Source organism: Bufo bufo, chromosome 2 (genome assembly GCF_905171765.1).
Source record: "Bufo bufo chromosome 2, aBufBuf1.1, whole genome shotgun sequence".
In the NCBI taxonomy this organism is placed as follows: Eukaryota; Metazoa; Chordata; class Amphibia; order Anura; family Bufonidae; genus Bufo; species Bufo bufo.
The window spans coordinates 569,775,906-569,789,387 of record NC_053390.1 but is presented as its reverse complement, the minus strand read 5'-3'; positions in this window follow the sequence as shown (position 1 = coordinate 569,789,387).

Here is a 13,482-nt window from a genome sequence, read left to right as displayed (position 1 = left end):
ATATTCTAAACACAGAAGCGTTCCCATGGTGATGGGGACGCTTCAAGTTAGAATATACTGAGAACTGTGTACATGACTGCCCCCTGCTGCCTGGCAGATGCTGCCAGGCAGCAGGGGGCAGACCCCCCCCTCCTGTATTTAACTTGGTGGCCAGTGCGGCCCCCCCTCCCTCCCCAGTATTAATTGTAACCAGTGCGGCCCCCCTCCCTCTATATTCATCGGTGGCCAGTGCGGATATTAAATATGACCAGTGCGGTCTCCCCCTCCCTCCCTCCCCAGTATTAAATATGAGCAGTGCGGTCTCCCCCTCCCTCCCCAGTATTAAATATGAGCAGTGCGGCCTCCCCCTCCCTCTATTCATTGGTGGCCAGTGCGGATTCAAAGTATTGTGATCAGTGCGGCCTCCCCCCCCCCCCCCTCATTGGTGGCAGCGGAGAGTACCGATCGGAGTCCCAGTTTAAATCGCTGGGGCTCCGATCGGTTCGCTGGGGCTCCGAAAGGTCTGTGCGGCGCATTGCCTATAGACCTGTCACTTACCAGTAGGAGGAGCTCCCGGCCGGTCACATAGATCGCAGCTCTTCAGGTAAGTATAATGCTGCTATTTGTTGCTAAGTAACCATGGCAGCCAAGACTGCAATAGCGTCTTGGCTGCCATGGTAACCGATCGGAGCCACAGCGATTTAAACTGGGACTCCGATCGGTACTCTCCACTGCCACCAATGATCGGGGGGGGGGGGGGGGGCCGCACTGATCACAATACTTTGAATCCGCACTGGCCACCAATGAATAGAGGGAGGGGTAGGCCGCACTGCTCATATTTAATACTGGGGAGGGAGGGAGGGGGAGACCGCACTGCTCATATTTAATACTGGGGAGGGAGGGGGAGACCGCACTGCTCATATTTAATACTGGGGAGGGAGGGAGGGGGAGACCGCACTGCTCATATTTAATACTGGGGAGGGAGGGGGAGACCGCACTGCTCATATTTAATACTGGGGAGGGAGGGGGAGACCGCACTGCTCATATTTAATACTGGGGAGGGAGGGGGAGACCGCACTGCTCATATTTAATATCCGCACTGGCCACCGATGAATATAGAGGGAGGGAGGCCGCACTGGTTACAATTAATACTGGGGAGGGAGGGGGGGCCCGCACTGGCCACCAATAAGTTAAATACAGGAGGGGGGGGGGGGTCTGCCCCCTGCTGCCTGGCAGAACCTGCCAGGCAGCAGGGGGCAGTCATGTACACAGTTCTCAGTATATTCTAACTTGAAGCGTCCCCATCACCATGGGAACGCCTCTGTGTTAGAATATACTGTCGGATTTGAGTTTCACGATGTAACTCAAATCCGATGGTATATTCTAACATAGAGGCGTTCCTATGGTGATGGGGACGCTTCAAGTTAAAATATACCATCGGATTGGAGAAAACTCCGATCTGATGGTATAATCCTGACTTTACATTGAAAGTCAATGGGGGACGGATCCGTTTGAAATTGCACCATATTGTGTCAATGTCAAACGGATCCGTCCCCATTGACTTGCATTGTAAGTCTGGACGGATCTGTTTGGCTCCGCACGGCCAGGCGGACACGAAAACGCTGCAAGCTGCGTTCGGGTGTCCGCCTGCTGAGCGGAGGCCAAACGGTGCCAAACTGATGCATTCTGAGCGGATCCGCATCCACTCAGAATGCATTGGGGCAGTACGGATCCGTTCGGGGCCGCTTGTGAGAGCCTTCAAACGGAACTCACAAGCGGAGCCCCGAACGCTAGTGTGAAAGTGCTAAGTTAAATAACTTAGGCTACTTTCACACTAGCGTTCGGGGCTCCGCTTGTGAGTTCCGTTTGAAGGGGCTCACAAGCGGCCCCGAACGGATCCGTCCAGCCCTAATGCATTCTGAATGGATGCGGATCCGCTCAGAATGCATCAGTCTGGCTCCGTTTGTCCTCCGGAGCGTTCAGGTGTCCGCCTGGCCGTGCAGCGTTCAGGTGTCCGCCTGGCCGTGCGGAGGCAAACGGATCCGTCCAGACTTACAATGTAAGTCAATGGGGACGGATCCGTTTGAAGTTGACACAGTATGGCTCAATTTTCAAACGGATCCGTCTCCCATTGACTTTCAATGTAAAGTCAAAACGGATCCGTTTGCATTATCATGAACAAAAAAAAAAAAAATTCATGGTAATGCAAACGGATCCGTTCTGAACGGATCTAAACGTTTGCATTATAGGTGCGGATCCGTCTGGGCAGATACCAGACGGATCCGACCTAAACGCAGGTTTGAAAGTAGCCTTAGGCCTCATGCACACGACCGTTGTGTGCATCCGTGGCCGTTGTGCCGTTTTCCGTTTTTTTTCGCGGACCCATTGACTTTCAATGGGTCCGTGGAAAAAACGGAAAATGCACCGTTTGGCAGCCGCATCCGTGAGCCGTGTTTCCTGGCCGTGAAAAAAATATGACCTGTCCTATTTTTTTCACGGCCAACGGTTCACGGACCCATTCAAGTCAATGGGTCCGTGAAAGAACACGGATGCACACAAGATTGGCATCCGTGTCCGTGATCCGTGGCCGTAGGTTAGTTTTTATACAGACGGATCCGAAGATCCGTCTGCATAAAAGCTTTTTCAAAGCTGAGTTTTCACTTCGTGAAAACTCAGAACCGACAGTATATTCTAACACAGAAGCGTTCCCATGGTGATGGGGACGCTTCTAGTTAGAATACACTACAAACTGTGTACAAGACTGCCCCCTGCTGCCTGGCAGCACCCGATCTCTTACAGGGGGCCGTGATCAGCACAATTAACCCCTTCAGGTGCGGCACCTGAAGGGGTTAATTGTGCTGATCACGGCCCCCTGTAAGAGATCAGGGCTGCCAGGCAGCAGGGGGCAGACCCTCCCCCCCCCCTCCCCAGTTTGAATATCATTGGTGGCCAGTGCGGCCCCCCCCCTCCCTCTATTGTAATAAATCGTTGGTGGCACAGTGTGCGCCCCCCCCCCTCCCTCCCGCTATTGTAATAATTCGTTGGTGGCACAGTGTGCGCCCCCCATCGGCCCCCCCTCCCTCTATAGCATTAACAACATTGGTGGCCAGTGTGCGGCCTCCCATCTCTCCCCCCCCCCCCATCATTGGTGGCAGCGGAGTTCCGATCGGAGTCCCAGTTTAATCGCTGGGGCTCCGATCGGTAACCATGGCAACCGGGACGCTACTACAGTCCTGGTTGCCATGGTTACTTAGCAATAGTACAATAGTAGAAGATTCATACTTACCTGCTCCAGGCTGCTGCTGCGATGTTCGTGTCCGGCCGGGAGCTCCACCTACTGGTAAGTGACAGGTCTGTGCGGCGCATTGCTAAATGAACTGTCACTTACTAGTAGGAGGAGCTCCCGGCCGGACACGAACCTCGCAGCTCCCAAGCTCCCAGGTAAAGTATGAATCTTTTACTATTGTACTATTGCTAGTAACCCGCTGCCACCAATGATCGGGGGGGGGGGGGGAAAGATGGGAGGCCGCACACTAGCCACCAATGTTGTTAATGCTATAGAGGGAGGGGGGCCAATGGGGGGCGCACACTGTGCCACCAACGATTTATTACAATAGAGGGAGGAAGGGGGGGGGGCGCACTGTGCCACCAACGAATTATTACAATAGAGGGAGGAGGGGGGGGGGGCCGCACTGGCCACCAATGATATTCAAACTGGGGAGGGGGGGGGTCTGCCCCCTGCTGCCTGGCAGCCCTGATCTCTTACAGGGGGATATGATAGTACAATTAACCCCTTCAGGTGCGGCACCTAAGGGGTTAATTGTGCTGATCACGGCCCCCTGTAAGAGATCGGATGCTGCTAGGCAGCAGGGGGCAGTCATGTACACAGTTTGTAGTATATTCTAACTAGAAGCGTCCCCATCACCATGGGAACGCCTCTGTGTTAGAATATACTGTCGGAAATGAGGTTTCACGATCTCACTCATATCCGACAGTATATTCTAACATAGAGGCGTTCCCATGGTGATGGGGACGCTTCAAGTTAAAATATACCATCGGATTGGAGAAAACTCCGATCTGATGGTATAAAAGGGACTCCAGACTTTACATTGAAAGTCAATGGGGACGGATCCGTTTGAAATGGCACCATATTGTGTCAACGTCAAACGGATCCGTCCCCATTGACTTGCATTGTAATTCAGGACGGATCCGTTTGGCTCCGCACGGCCAGGCGGACACCAAAATGACTTTTTTTTCATGTCCGTGGATCCTCCAAAAATCAAGGAAGACCCACGGACGAAAAAACGGTCACGGATCACGGGAAAACGGAACCCCGTTTTGCGGACCGCAAAAAAATACGGTCGTGTGCATGAGGCCTTAGGCTACTTTCACACTTGCGTTAGGAGCGGATCCGTCTGGTGTCTGCACAGACGGATCCGCTCCTATAATGCAAACGCTTGCATCCGTTCAGAACGGATCCGTTTGCATAACCATTTTTTTTCTTTTTTTCTCATGATAATGCAAACGGATCCGTTCAGACTTTACATTGAAAGTCAATGGGGGACGGATCCGTTTGAAAATTGAGCCATACTGTGTCATCTTCAAACGGATCCGTCCCCATTGACTTCCATTATAAGTCTGGACGGATCCGCTCGCCTCCGCACGGCCAGGCGGACACCCGAACGCTGCAAGCAGCGTTCAGGTGTCCGCTCACTGAGCGGAGCGGAGGCTGAGCGCTGGCAGGCGGATGCATTCTCAGTGGATCCGCCTCCATTGAGAATGCATCAGGGCTGGACGGCTGCGTTCGGGACCGCTCGTGAGCTCCTTCAAACGGAGCTCACGAGCGGACACCTGAACGCAGGTGTGAAAGTAGCCTTAGTCAATGGGGACGGATCCGTTTGAAGTTGACACAGTATGGCTCAATTTTCAAACGGATCCGTCTCCCATTGACTTTCAATGTAAAGTCAAAACGGATCCGTTTGCATTATCATGAACAAAAAAAAAAAATATATATATTTTTTTTTTTGTTCATGGTAATGCAAACGGATTCGTTCTGAACGGATCTAAGCGTTTGCATTATAGGTGCGGATCCGTCTGGGCACATACCAGACGGATCCGACCTAAACGCAGGTGTGAAAGTAGCCTCATAGAGTCTCAAGGGTCTATAAAAGCAGTTACCCTATTCTTACAGACCTTTGAGACTCTATTAACACTACTATCAACATAAGGTCATCTAGAGAAACAGCAGGCTTTAAACAAATCCCTTTAGGTGTTAGATTGCAATCAAATGAACGTTATGTGTTAAGATTAGGGTCAGAAGCAGACAAGCAGGGTTTTGTTTAGCCTCTTGGGTATTAGTTTTTACATTCATAAAGCTCCACATTGAGCTTCCAGCAGCAGACAGATGCCAGGGCACTTCTGTGGTCACCTCACCTGGGCACATGGTCTTTGCTCAGCAGACTCCTGCCATACATGCTGGGTAGATGCTAGAATGGATTTGTTAGAAGGAGGTCTGTGACGTCACTGGTCACATGCTCCTTCATGGTCACATGATCCACTGTGAGAACGCCTGCCTCCTGCTGTGTTCAGCTCCAGAGAGAAGGGGGTGTGAAAGGATGGACCAATGGCAGGGCAGCTAGCTGATACTGGCCAATCAGCAGCCTCCTGCTCCTATCTGTGGCTTAACACAAGCGCAGCTTAGAGTGAAGACTGGCTGGGGAGGGCGCCCGGCAGCGCTGCGCTGCTGACAAGTAAGAGATAAAAAAAAAAGGTTTATTTTTCCGCCCAGCCCAAGCTGCGCCCTGAGGCTGGAGCCTCCCCAGCCTCTGTGTCGGCCCGGCCCTGGCTAGAGGGCTGCAAAAATGTCACTTATGCACATCTAATCCCAGATGTGCAGTATATATTAGAGGGTTTTTTCACCCCAGTAACCAAAAATCCGTATTTCTGGCCTAAATGTGACAGTCACTTATGCACGTCTAATCCCAGATGTGCAGTATATTAGAGGGTTTTTTCACCCCAGTAACCATAAAGCCGTATTTCTGGCCTAAATGTGACAGCCATTTATGCACATCTAATACCAGATATGCAGTATATTAGAGGGTTTTTTCACCCCAGTAACCATAAAGCCGTATTTCTGGCCTAAATGTGACAGCCATTTATGCACATCTAATACCAAATATGCAGTATATTAGAGGGTTTTTTCACCCCAGTAACCAAAAAGCCTTATTTCTGGCCTAAATGTGACACTCACTTATGCATGTCTTATCCCAGATGTGCAGTATATTAGAGGGTTTTTTCACCACAGTAAGCAAAAAGATGTATTTCTGGCCTAAATGTGACAGTCACTTATGCACGTCTAATCCCAGATGTGCAGTATATTAGAGGGTTTTTTCACCCCAGTAACCATAAAGCCGTATTTGTGGCCTAAATGTGACAGCCATTTATGCACATCTAATACCAAATATGCAGTATATTAGAGGGTTTTTTCACCCCAGTAACCAAAAAGCCTTATTTCTGGCCTAAATGTGACACTCACTTATGCATGTCTTATCCCAGATGTGCAGTATATTAGAGGGTTTTTTCACCACAGTAAGCAAAAAGATGTATTTCTGGCCTAAATGTGACAGTCACTTATGCATGTCTAATCTCAGGGTTTTTTCACCCCAGTAAGCAAAAAGATGTATTTTTGGCCTAAATGTGACACTCACTTATGCATGTCTTATCCCAGATGTGCAGTATATCAGAGGGTTTTTTCACCCCAGTAACCAAAAATCTGTATTTCTGGCCTAAATGTGACAGTCACTTATGCACGTCTAATCCCAGATGGGGACGGGGGCGTAGCTCCGGCGCAGCACGGTGGTGCACAGCGAAAGCCGCCAGACTAAAAAGTCGGACATGCAGAAAGTACCGTAAGCTAGATTTGTTCCATAGGGATGAATTGGAGGAGGAGAGGATAGAATGAATAGTAGACAGAGGAAAAGACAAAATAAAGTCTAAGGTTGAAATGTTGCTCATGTGTTTTAGTACAGTAAGTGATTTGTAATGCTTTTTTACAAGACAAAAGATTGAAGATTATTTAATAATTTTGCTTTCTTCTTTTCCAAGCAGCTAATTGTCATGTGTGAACCCAGCCTTAAAGAAAAATTATAATATATGTGCCCTACCAATTGAGTAAGATCATGTGGCATATACAATGATTAGTATGCTGTCTTGTCATAAGCTTTTGATTACAGAGTAAAGACCAGAAGACGTTGGCACGTAATGGTAGAACTGCAATTGCGATCATATACAATTCTGGGTGTGGTGTGGGTATATGTGTTTCTAGCAAAGCTGGTTGGATGTATAGTGCCACACAGAGGGTGCTTGTGAATGTGTACTGTACAACAAGAATATAGTCAATGGGGACGGAGCGGCGGTCCAGCGGCATGGCGAAATAGCGGAAGGACGGTTCCGACATGGTGACCAGCCTGTCGGATCCGACCTGCCGCAAGTGTGAAAGTAGCCTTAAACCAGTTACTTTTTTTTATCCCTTTTTAGCAAATCCATTAGCATTGTGCAGAATCCAAAATCCTTTATCTAAGGAATGTTTATGCAGCATTCAGACACCCTTCCTGACTCTTATCTGTCAAGCATTAATCCAACTTTCTTGAGACACATGGTCACTTCAGCAGAGGGATAAACACATAGCTATACAAAAGCTTAGTCTAGAAGGGTGATGGAGCCATAACATACCACTATCTGTGTGCATCTATGTCCCTTAACAGTCCAGACATATCCACCCATTCTTCAAGGAAATCATCTATACACATTTCTTCTTTAACCTTGTAACTTCATACATATACCTTTTTAATAAAAATATCTTCCAACAGACTCCTGTCTATGAGGTGTCATATAACTTCAACGGTCTACAGAAACCAGAACTATTTTAACAGGGACATTTTTTTCTAACATTTCTATATTCTTAGTGCTAACCACAAATCTATTGGCACACACTAGGTACAATGCTTACTCATAATTTTTTTTTTCCAGAACAATCTCTAATGCTATGCTATGGCCACTGGTCTTTTTTACTCGGACACACACAGAACATTAAGGTAACAAAGGCTTATTGTTACTTCTTGTTACAGAATTCCAACGCTTACTCTAATGCCATAACTCATTCCAACTTGGACACACACAACGTTAGAATAACAAAGGCTTAAACCATTCATTTCTGAACATTTATTACAAGTGCCTCCTTAATCATTCTAGACACATGGTCACTTTTGTCTTGCTAGTGCCATAAATCACTATCTTGACAATGCATTGTTTTCCACCCACAGATTATTACATTCCTGTAAATGCCTAGGATCCTATTCAAAGTAGCGATACCAAACTACCCTCTGTATGTATTACCCTATAAAAAATAAGTGCATTCATTTGCTCAAATCCTTCTCTGACACCAAACATGAATTCAAAAGACTTGAGAATAAATAAGCTTATGTAGGCTAAGTGAATAAATGTATTTGCTAACTGTCAAAACAGAGTAGTAAGAAGTAAAAAAAATCATTATTGGTCTACGCATACAATGTGGGTTGTACTCTATTGAAGAAATTATCCTTGTAACACCTTGGGCTGTCAGCCATGTGCTATGACATGGCAGACTCAGAGTCCCTCACATATTTTATATGTAGGCCAGTGATGATTATTTACTTTTTACTACTCTATTTTCACACTTCGTAAATATATTTATTAATTTAGCCCACATAAGCCTATTCATTCTCAAAACTTTTGAATTCATTTTTTTAAATCATGTGAAATAAAAACAAAAATCACCATAAATTCTAAAAACAAATTGATATAAAAACATGATTTAAACAATAGGCCGTTTTCTGATTATACATTCTTTTTAAAAGAACAGTTTAGACAAAATGAATACACTGTGCTATACCTACTGCATGGATTTAAAGAGAACATGTCACCAAAAATGAAATCTGTACGCAGCATGTTATAGAGCAGGAGAAGTTGAACAGATTGATATATAGTTTTGTGGAAAAAGATTCAATGATTCTATAATTTCAACATTTAAATCTCAGTTTTTTTCTAGCTACAGTTGCACCCATAGGAAGTGTTATCAGTGATTGATAGCATTCCCGGTGTATACATAGATAGCTATCAGTCACTAATAGTTGTACATGGGGGAGGACTTCTCAGTGATTAAAATCATTCTTTGAGTAAGTGTGTATACAGTAATAGCTGTCAGTCACTGATAGTTGTACATGGGGGAGGTGTCATCAGAGGTTGATAGCATTCTCTGTGTCAGTGTGTATACATAGATAGCTGTAGGTCACTGATAGCTGTACACAGGGGAGGTGTTATTAGTGATTGATAGCATTCTTTGCGTAAGTGTGTATACAGAGATAGCTGTCAGTCACTGAAACGCGTATATGTGGGAGGTGTTATTAGTGATTGATAGCATTCTCTGTGTAAGTTTGTATACGGAGATAGCCAACAGTTACTGATAGTTGTAGACGGGGGAGGGGTTATCAGTGATAGCATTCCTTGTGTAAGTGTGTATACAGAGATAGCTGTCAGTCACTGATCGTTGCACACTGGAAGGTTTTATCAGTGATTTATAGCATTCTCTTTGTAAATCTGTATACAGTACATTGATAGCTGTAAATGGAGGAGGTGTTTTTAGTGACTGATAGCATTTTCTGTGTAAATGTGTAAACAAAAATTGCTCTCAGTCGCTGAAAAGTTAAAAGAGAGAAGTGTTAGCAATTATTGAGAGCATTCTCTATGTAAGTGTGTATACAGAGATAGCTGTCAGTAAATGTAAGATGTAGATGAGGGAGGTGCGATCAGTAATTGATAGCATCCTCTGTGAACACACTTATACACATAATGCTATGAATCACTGATAACTCCTCCTCACTGTATGGATAGCTGTACACAGGGGAGGTGTTATCAGTGATTGATAGCATTTTCTGTGTCAGTGTATATACAGTCACCTAAAGAATCATTAGGAACACCATACTAATACGGTGTTGGACCCCCTTTTGCCTTCAGAACTGCCTTAATTCTACGTGGCATTGATTCAACAAGGTGCTGATAGCATTCTTTAGAAATGTTGGCCCATATTGATAGGATAGCATCTTGCAGTTGATGGAGATTTGAGGGATGCACATCCAGGGCACGAAGCTCCCGTTCCACCACATCCCAAAGATGCTCTATTGGGTTGAGATCTGGTGACTGTGGGGGCCATTTTAGTACAGTGAACTCATTGTCATGTTCAAGAAACCAATTTGAAATCATTCAAGCTTTGTGACATGGTGCATTATCCTGCTGGAAGTAGCCATCAGAGGATGGATACATGTTCTCATTCTGTTTACACCAAATTCGGACTCTACCATTTGAATGTCTCAACAGAAATCGAGACTCATCAGACCAGGCAACATTTTTCCAGTCTTCAACAGTCCAATTTTGGTGAGCTCGTGCAAATTGTAGCCTCTTTTTCCTATTTGTAGTGGAGATGAGTGGTACCCGGTGGGGTCTTCTGCTGTTGTAGCCCATCCGCCTCAAGGTTGTGCGTGTTGTGGCTTCACAAATGCTTTGCTGCATACCTCGGTTGTAACGAGTGGTTATTTCAGTCAATGTTGCTCTTCTATCAGCTTGAATCAGTCAGCCCATTCTCCTCTGACCTCTAGCATCCACAAGGCATTTTTGCCCACAGGACTGCTGCATACTGGATGTTTTTCCCTTTCAACACCATTCTTTGTAAACCCTAGAAATGGTTGTGCGTGAAAATCCCAGTAACTGAGCAGATTGTGAAATACTCAGACCGGCCCGTCTGGCACCAACAACCATGCCACGCTCAAAATTGCTTAAATCACCTTTCTTTCCCATTCTGACATTCAGTTTGGAGTTTAGGAGATTGTCTTGACCAGGACCACACCCCTAAATGCATTGAAGCAACTGCCATGTGATTGGTTGACTAGATAATTGCATTAATGAGAAATAGAACAGGTGTTCCTAATAATTCTTTAGGTGAGTGTATAGAGATAGCGGTCACTGAAAGTTATACACAGAGTGGTCTTAAAGAGTAAATAAACTTCAACAAAAAAAAAAAAAAGTCCCAAACGCCCTAAAAATAATTTTTCTTATGTACTTTATTAAATGATTTTGACGTTTTACTAATGAAATTTCCACCTAAAGCCCTGCTTTCAACTGCGTTTTAAATTTACTATTCTCGTACATTGCTGACTTGTCAGTGGTGTATGGACAATGCATTTTGCCTACAGTACATGCAGGACTTTTAGTTTAGCAAAGCCAGCAAAGGCAGGAACCTGCTCTACTCAGCTAATCCTGGCATAGCACATTGTTACAGGGTACTGATGTGCTATTCCAGTATTTAGCCAACCTCAGGGGGCATAGGTAAGAGCAGCAATGTGTGGTCCTGCCTGTACACCATTTGCTGTGGCTACATTGATACGATGCAGAGCCCATACTTCGTACACCGCTGACAGCAATGTGCCAAAATAGTAAATTTAAAGCATGGTTGAAATCAGGACTTTAGGTTGAAATTTTGTAAGTAAAAAGTCCAAATCACTTACTAAAGTATATTAGAAAAAATATTTTTAGGGAATTTTTGATTTTTTTTAAAGTTGAATAAATGTTCAGCATGGAAAGAATAGCGAATTCAATGCATAAATTATAGCTTTCACGAAATCTTGCCCCATAAAACTATATATTAATCTGATCAGCTTCTCCTGCTTTATAACATTATGTCTGTAGATTGCATTGCATTTCCCGGTGACCGGTCTTCTTTAAAAGGTAGTGATTGACTTTGATGTCTTCTGAATATTACATTAATCGAATGATCCCTCATGCTCTGCACTTGGCCTATCATAGTGGACCAGCTTTATATGGGGTTCCTTAATTTCAAAAGAAGTGTACCAACTGAAAGCATTCATTCTATTTGGCTCAGGTTTTCTCCATGCCATTTAAACATCAGTTACTTCATAATAAAAGATGAAATCAACCACTTTCTTTTTAAGAACACTACATGCTTCCTGTTTAAAAATAATATTTATCTATCTATCTATCATCTATCTGTCTAGGGGCTCTTTCACACCTGCGTTCTTTTCTTCCGGCATAGAGTTCTGTCGTCGGGGCTCTATGCCGGAAGAATCCTGATCAGTTTTATCCTAATGCATTCTGAATGGAGTGCATCAGGATGTCTTCAGTTCCGGAACGGAACGTTTTTTGGCCGGAGAAAATACCGCAGCATGCTGCGCTTTTTGCTCCGGCCAAAAATCCTGAAGACTTGCCGCAAGGCCGGATCCGGAATTAATGCCCATTAAAAGGCATTGATCAGGATCCGGCCTTAAGCTAAACGTCGTTTCGGCGCATTGCCGGATCCGACGTTTAGCTTTTTCTGAATGGTTACCATGGCTGCCGGGACGCTAAAGTCCTGGCAGCCATGGTAAAGTGTAGCGGGGAGCAGCATACTTACCGTCCGTGCGGCTCCCTGGGCGCTCCAGAGTGACGTCAGGGCGCCCCAAGCGCATGGTTCACGTGATCGCATGGCACGTCATCCATGCGCATGGGGCGCTCTGACGTCATTCTGGAGCGCCCCGGGAGCCGCGCGGACTGTAAGTATACCGCTCCCCCACTCCCCTCTCCTACTATGGCAACCAGGACTTTAATAGCATCCTGGCTGCCATAGTAACACTGAAAGCATTTTGAAGACGGATCCGTCTTCAAATGCTTTCAGTACACTTGCGTTTTTCCGGATCCGGCGTGTAATTCCGGCAAGTGGAGTACACGCCGGATCCGGACAACGCAAGTGTGAAAGAGGCCTAAGAAAACCGTCAGGACTCCAAACTTTACACACATGGTTGAAGATAGCAAAATAAATCTTGAACCAGTGGAGTCAATATCTGAAAAATGTTGCAGTACTATAGAAGATCCAAATACAATTCTGATTGTGTGTTATCATTTATCTTTCTATCTTCAGTATTTTTGTATCATTCCTTATGAAGTTATTTCATTGTTTGCAGTCATCTTGAAGCACAGAATTGTCCCTTTCATGACTTCTTCATATCAGAAACAAAAACAATCTGGTTATCGATCAATATATTTATAATGTCATTTTTAAGAGTAGTCATGCAGCATATAAGCTGATCTGGAGTGATTCCATATTAGTTGGAAATTAATGTTGACTGAGGTAATCTTACATCAAAGGCTGTTCACATAATGAAAGTTTATCATGTAAAAACATTTTCTCTAATGGAGCTAAAAGCTTTTGAACGTACAGAAGCACAATGTCGCTAATCAAAACATGAAATATTCCTCCAGGTTTGCTATTCTGGTGCTCTAGATTGCCAAAATAAAAATTAAATTACTAAGTCTTTGCCACTTAGAATTAAAATATGTTGTATATCTTGCATTATCTGCTAGGAGAGGAAATCTGTAATGCCACAATAAGGCAGTACTGAACTAAAGTGAACCTATAACGAA